Source organism: Primulina huaijiensis, chromosome 6 (genome assembly GCF_012295235.1).
Source record: "Primulina huaijiensis isolate GDHJ02 chromosome 6, ASM1229523v2, whole genome shotgun sequence".
In the NCBI taxonomy this organism is placed as follows: domain Eukaryota; kingdom Viridiplantae; phylum Streptophyta; class Magnoliopsida; order Lamiales; family Gesneriaceae; genus Primulina; species Primulina huaijiensis.
The window spans coordinates 1,572,917-1,579,848 of NC_133311.1; the positions used below are offsets into that span (position 1 = coordinate 1,572,917).

Consider the following 6,932-nt stretch of genomic DNA (forward strand, 5'->3'; position numbering starts at 1 on the left):
AAACCGGGATCCCTAGACTAGGATTGAGTCTAGTCTGAGCCGTGGAGTCACGAGTATGATTGATAGTTTGATATTAATTATGTTTCAGATTTTGATATATATCTGATATCTGCTTCATGCTTTATATTAATTATATGATTGCATATTTCGTTGATTTATACTGGGATTTGTTCTCACCGGAGTTATCCGGCTGTTGTCGTGTTTGTATGTGTGCATGACAACAGGTGGGACAGGTTCAGGGTCGAGGAGATGAAGAGAGAGATCGTGATTAGAGTGGAGACTACGGACTTGATCTGAGATAGGGTTGAACACTTGATATGTAGTCGTTAAACCTTAGTCTTAATATAAAGTACAAGACTTGTACTTTACTTTTATACTGATATGTATAGTAGAGTGATTCCATTACGTTCCGCATTTGATATTATATTTCAAAAAAAAATAAATAAATTTTAGACCATGTTTATTATAATTGATTAATTAGTCCCAATGACGATTAAGAACATGATTAGCGTCCGGGTCCCCACAGCTTGACTTTTTAAAACTCTATGAAAGTCTATTTTGAATATCAGTAGACTTCTATGGAGTATGTAAAAGTCTTAATTGAATACATCTAGACTTTTAAAATCTACAAAAGTCATTAAAAGTCAACAAATATATTACATTGAATACACCCCCTTAATGTTGTTAAACTGAAAAGATACGATGTTTTAATTAAATGGGTGTTTCATGGTGTAAAAAACTGATTAAAAAAATCAAAAGACTTCATTTTGATGAAATGATATAGAAAAACTCGAGAAACTATGCATTGGTTCGTGAACGAGTAGCACTGCCTGGAAAAAATCGAGGTAGAAGACTGGGCGCTAGGGCGGGGATTACACTTGCTGCCTGAATTTTCCAAGCAGCTCTTGGGGAGCTTGGACGCCTTAGCGCTTCCCCTGCTTCCTGGGAAGTTCTCAGGCAGCTTTTGGAGTGCCGATTTTTCCTCCAATTTTTTCGTTTCAAGTTTTTATATTCTTCTAAGCCCGAGCTTAATTTTCATTCATTAAACTTAAATTTTCCACAAGATCTGGTTGGTAAAATCCATTCGCTATTTTAAGCTAAAAGTGGATAAGAAGAATGTGTTTATATGAGCTATAATTTGTTTAAAAAATATTTTCCTCTATATATAGGACTCTGTTTCTTATAAAATGAGAATGCCATGAATGGAAAAAAAATGCTACACATGAAAGATGATCAATTAAATATATTGTATTAAAATATATAAGGACTCGAGTAAACCTCTTTATTATGACCAATAAGCCCGACATGATAAAACATATGCTTTAGAATGTTCCANAAAAAAAAAAAAAAAAAAAAAAAAAAAAAAGAGAAGAGGGCAAGGAAAAAAGATGGACTGCATGGTTAAATGGGGGAAAAAACAAAAAAAAAATATTTATTTATTTTTAAAGAAAAAGAGACATTTGAATGGGACTCAATTAAATATTCAAAGAAACTAGACAAAAAAAGAATAGAAACATTTGGAAAACAAGAAAAATTCAAAATTGTTATTGGGATTCTAAAGTGAGATCTATCAATGGCTTAAAGCTAATGTTTGGTTTTTTAAGGGAAGATGTTCTATTCTTCCTTCTCTTTCGCTTTATGATATGCTTTGATTGAGATCTTTGTGTTTTGGCTGCTCAAAATCTCGCATCTTTCTTAGTGGTTAAGGAATATTGAAACGGAACAAACTCCATGAGTCAAGCTCAACTGCAAATTCATCTTATATTAAGACCACATTTAAATATAAATAACTTAATTTATATATTTGAAATTATTCGATTTATGTGAATAAGTTCATGCCTTGTTTTTATTTCTTTACCCCAAAAGAAAGTGAAAAGTGAAGCATGAACAATACGAACTTTGATTCAAATCAGTTCGAAATCGAAACTTTAATCGTCAAGGATCCCAAAATCGAACTGTACCCAAGTAGTTCTGGAAATTGATCCGTCACCACCTCGTGAGATTGGATGACTGGCAGTCCCAAGTCACTGGATTGGTCTCTGTTGAGAGACAAAAGCAGATAAAATGATAGAAATGTAAGGAAACCAATGAAAAAGTGACTCCCTTATGGTGGATGTTTGTTCCAGTCACCTTTATCCAATTGAGATTCCTTTTCCTAAATCAGCCTTATTTTGCATAGATTTGCTGATATATATGATTGGAATGAATCTAAAACTCACATATGGATTCTGGGCCATCCTGCTTTATGCTTTAAATTCCCCTCCAAATTCTATAAGAGTTATATTCACAGGAATGGAAACCACAACCACCACACATTCTGTCTGCACTTCATCTTTTGCAGAGAAACCATGGCTCTGCACATCCATAGTGCATTTATATTACTCATCTGCATAGGATTATTACTGTTTCAACCATATGAAGTCTGCGGGTCAAAAAACGCAGACTTAGCTTTCAGAGAAGGAAGAAGAGAGCAACAAGAAATGGTGAAGAATCATCGAACTCTCAAGGCAGCAGACAAGCAAAGCCTGGATATAAACAAGAAACAAGTACCTGCAAACAAGAGATTTGATTCAAATCAATCAAACAAAAGAAGATTCGGTAGAGGATCAAACCCGATCCACAACAAGACTTGATGAAAACAAAAGCTCTCAGAAAATAATTTCGTAACAGATACAACGTACCTGAAAAGAAGCAGGTGATGCATCGTACCTTCTAGTATGGTTTGTTCGCTTGGATGGCTTTCCTCTACCAGTTTGGAGGTTTAGCAGTAGATCATGTGCATATTGAGTGTAGAATAGTTATTCATCGGCCATGTAAGCACTCACAAAGTTGACAGTCGCTGTTGCACATCTTGATAGAGCAAGACACATAAAGGCCATCATGCAAGTGGTTTTCAATCTGAAGATTTGGTCTGTTTGGATTCATTATCTTAGTTTTTTAGAAATTTGATAGTATTTTGTTTCTCCTTTGTCCTGTTCTAATAATAAGTCTCTTCAGTATTAAACAGTGATGCATAAAGTTGAGAGCGGAGATTCCGAACTTCCGTCCCAGCAGCAGTAAAACATCAATTCATCACCGAAAAAAAAACTTACCAATTCCTGGGAAAATAAGTAAGCAAAAATTTATCATCCACAAGAGCCATTTTCTGTCTGACATCAAACCACTTAAAATTGGTTCAATCTCACCTGCAAAAGCAGGAACCTATTCTATAAATTGCAAGAATTCATCAAGAACCCAGTCCATACTTCTATCTCTATGCTCTGTAATTTGGTGTACCGTTTTCAATCACTAACTACTAGCACGACTTTTCTTTCTCTGTTTGCAAAAATTCAGAATAAATAGAAAACCTGAATTTGCTTCACGTGATTAATGGCAGACTGAGGCTTTATTCTCCACGGTAATAAAATCTCTTTGATTATTTAATGGATCGGAACACGGGTAAATGAATCAGATCACTCTTCCGAGATATGGCAATATTCCCCACATACAAGTGATTTGGAAATGGTGCAATTGAAACATTTTTCTGTCTGAGTATCAAGAAACAGTAGCAATATACTACTTCCGTGTACAAGAAACGATATCAGATCATTTAGTTTTGAGTCAACAGAATGAGCCTTCCAACATAAGGCAGCTAATAGTGGGTCGAAATTAAAATCCAAGAACATCGAGAGGGAAGTAGTGGATAAGTGAAAACATTTAGATAACACCTTTACACAAAGCAAATATTAGTTTTCAAATCCCTAAATATTCTGCAGAGAGAAAGAAATGTTGGGACCTGTAAATTTTGTTCTCGAGCAGAAAATTCCAGAAACAAATCAATGAATAAAAAACACTGCTTCCAAACCCCTCCTACAGTGAGTAAAATTCACTCACATAAACGTTCATTCAAGCCACTTCAATTAAGATACACTCGGCAAAGACTCGTCCGGCTATTTAAACACCGCATTATCTTTAACAATTTTCACTGAGCAGCACAAAAATTGCAAGAAAACCCGTGAAATCTAGAAAAAATTTGCCCCCGTTTGCTTGACATGAACCAAACAGAACCATAGAATTTACCCGTCTCTTGCATTTCCGTATCAAATAGGCGTCTCACTTGCATGTATACAAAGTTCCAGAGGATAGGAAATGGAGAGGGGGAATCAAATTAGGGCTCTTAATTAAGTCATAAACTACAAAATTATTATTAAGGGCTTTCATGAAACGACGTCGTCAAATACTAGTAATGGGCTTTCTCCCATATGTTGGGATATTGTTCTGGGCCTCATACTATTATTCCAAAGTGCATACTTTTAGGCCCAAATCTAGTTTAAAATTGGTGAGCCGTTGCTCCACTTTAATGTAAAATATTTGTAAGAGAGGGTTGTTTGGCTGGGTGAATGATCCTAATATAATGTACTCCTACTTGTACATCGGAAATCGAAAGTCGAGCATACAAACAATGGATTGGAAATTTTTAGCTCTTGTTAGAACTAAGACTTTGACCTAAACCAACCACAAAATTAGACTTTGACCTCAAGAACTTAATCTCACCGATATGAGACATTTAACACACTCATATCACGCACATGAATGAAAACTAAATCATGAATTTACAATATATTATCGGGTGGTCTATATGACAGACCAACACATAACGGCGAGCGTGAGCTATGAAACAATGTTAAGATTGAGATTTAAACTTAACTCAATTATTAAAAGCTAGCTCAACGTCGAAGGATTATCCAAGTCCATATATACAACTTCTAAATACTTAATCCAACTGATATAATGTAAGATCCAAAATGCGATAACGTAATCCAACTGCATGCAAATCTAAGAAAAATAGAAAATGTCTTATTTAATTATTTTAATTGCATTAATTAAGTGTGGTAGACATGTTTACATGTTAAAATTATGGGTTTTTGCTAGAAATGCATAAAAGTATGTTTTTAAGGGTTATTCGAGACGCAGTCGAGGAACGGAGACCGAAGACCGTAAAGGAAATATAATTTTAGTAAATGATTATTTTTAATTATTTAAAATATGGTATATTTAATATGAAAATTTCGGAATGATGTTTTTTGATATGTTTTTACATGCCGAGGCATATTTTAAACATGTGAGTGATTTTTGACGAAAATGAGGACTTTTTGGGAACTCGGCTTATATTGTCGAAAACTTTCATAAACGAAATATTTTACCTACATTATAATGAGTCTATTATACTATGATTATTGGACCTAAAATCCTACCCAATTATTTATATCAAAAGATTGAGTTCCAAACCCTAATCTACATAAAAAAAAAAAAAAAAAAAAAAAAAAAAAAAAAACTCACGCCTCAAGCAACCTAGACTCCTAGGATTTTCTCTCAATCAACACACCACACACCCCACGTCCCAAAGGCTTTTCACGTCACTTTTGAAGAGGAAATTACAACAATGTCTCCTCCCCATTCTCTCCGCCAACGTCCCTCACATCTAAAATTGTTTTTCGTGCTTAAAATACACAAAGACACGCCTTAATATTTTTTTACTCATCATTCATACCATATTATGTATGTTTATACATGGTTGTATGAAAAATAGGTTACCTTCTATTTATTTTCTTTTTTATGCCCTATACATGATCAAACTTTGATTTTTATGCTTTTAAACTCATGTTATTGATGCACAAAGGGCTGCCATGGTAGGGCCATTATAAGGGAAGTTTTTCAGTAGGTTTAAGGGTCCTAAGAGGCATGTATAAGGTCTAGACAACAAGGGAAAAGAAGGAATGAAAATTTGGGTTCTTTAAAGGGCTTGGGTTTCGATTTTGGTGTCTAGGAAGGCGCAGGCTGCATGCTGCTGTTGGGACATGTTCAAGGGTCCTAAGAGGGTCTATTTGTTGGTCCTAGAAGGATGAAGGGGAGGCTGGTGCAAGGACTAGGACAGGAACTGAGGAGCTTGGCCGCGCGATCGGGAGGGGCGTGCGTGAGGAGGAGTCTAGCGTGCATGGGCATTATAGGCTGGTCCAGTAGGTTCCTAAGGGTTCAGTCTAGGTCATAGGGTGGCTGGTTAGGGGTTGGTCTTGTTGGTTAAGGGCTAGGGTCGAAGATCTCCCATGGTGGTTGAGCTAAGGTTTGTTGCGAAATAGTGAAGGAATTTTCAGTAGCGTTCTAGGGTTTTTCGAGGGTCTTAATTGGCTTGATTTGGGTTGAAAAAGGGTTAGTTAGGTGTTAGTAAGTATGATTTGAGTTTGGTTAAGTTTCGAGTTGATTCGGGTTAAAACCGGTACTTTGGTTCAAGTTTTAAAACGAATTACGAATTTAGTCGAGGAGATTAAGTTTACGTCTAAGAAATATTTATGAGTGTATTTTAAGTTGTTATATTAAGTTTGGGTGGATTCGGGTCGTTTTAAGGTCCAAGGGTAAATTGGAAAAGTTAGGTTTCATGGGCAAAACAGTTATTTTACAGCTGAAAAATATTAGACGTCCTGGCAATGTCCTGAATGTTGTAGTGAATGTTAAAATGTTTATTTTGAAATGTTATGGGATTTCATGATGAAAAACAATAAAGTTAAAAATGTGTTGCATGCTTTCTTTAAAAGAAAAATGATATATATACATAAATTTTTATAAGTGATGGATGTGATAAAATATTTGAAGGAGATGATTTGATTGTGACTAATACGAATACAGATACTAAAGGATATGATGATATGTAAGGCCAAGGCTCAGTTGACGGACGAGAGTGTCGTTGATATCCCTGTCGCCTAGTACCACGGTAGGCAAAAACTTGTATGAGACGGTCTCACATGTTGTATTTTGTGAGACGGATCTCTTATTTGGGTCATCCATTAAATATTATTACTTTTTATGCTGAATATCGGTAGGGTTGACCTGTCTCACAAATAAAAATTCGTGAGACCACTATGGTAATATGTAAGATTAATCGATCGACCAACAGCTGA

The 6,932-nt window shown here is 35.4% G+C and overlaps 1 long non-coding RNA gene across 2 annotated transcripts; it reads right to left on the bottom strand.

Moving 5' to 3' along the window:
* Nucleotides 1–1,838: 1,838 nt before the first annotated feature.
* LOC140979375 (uncharacterized) lies at nucleotides 1,839–4,150 on the bottom strand. Of its 2 annotated transcripts, none has more exons than XR_012175727.1 (2): nucleotides 2,710–4,150; nucleotides 1,839–2,550 (listed from the first exon to the last, which is right to left on the bottom strand). It is a non-coding gene; the product is annotated as an uncharacterized lncRNA (long non-coding RNA). The 2 variants fall into 2 exon arrangements; XR_012175726.1 differs by having other exon boundaries at nucleotides 2,682–4,150.
* Nucleotides 4,151–6,932: the final 2,782 nt, after the last annotated feature.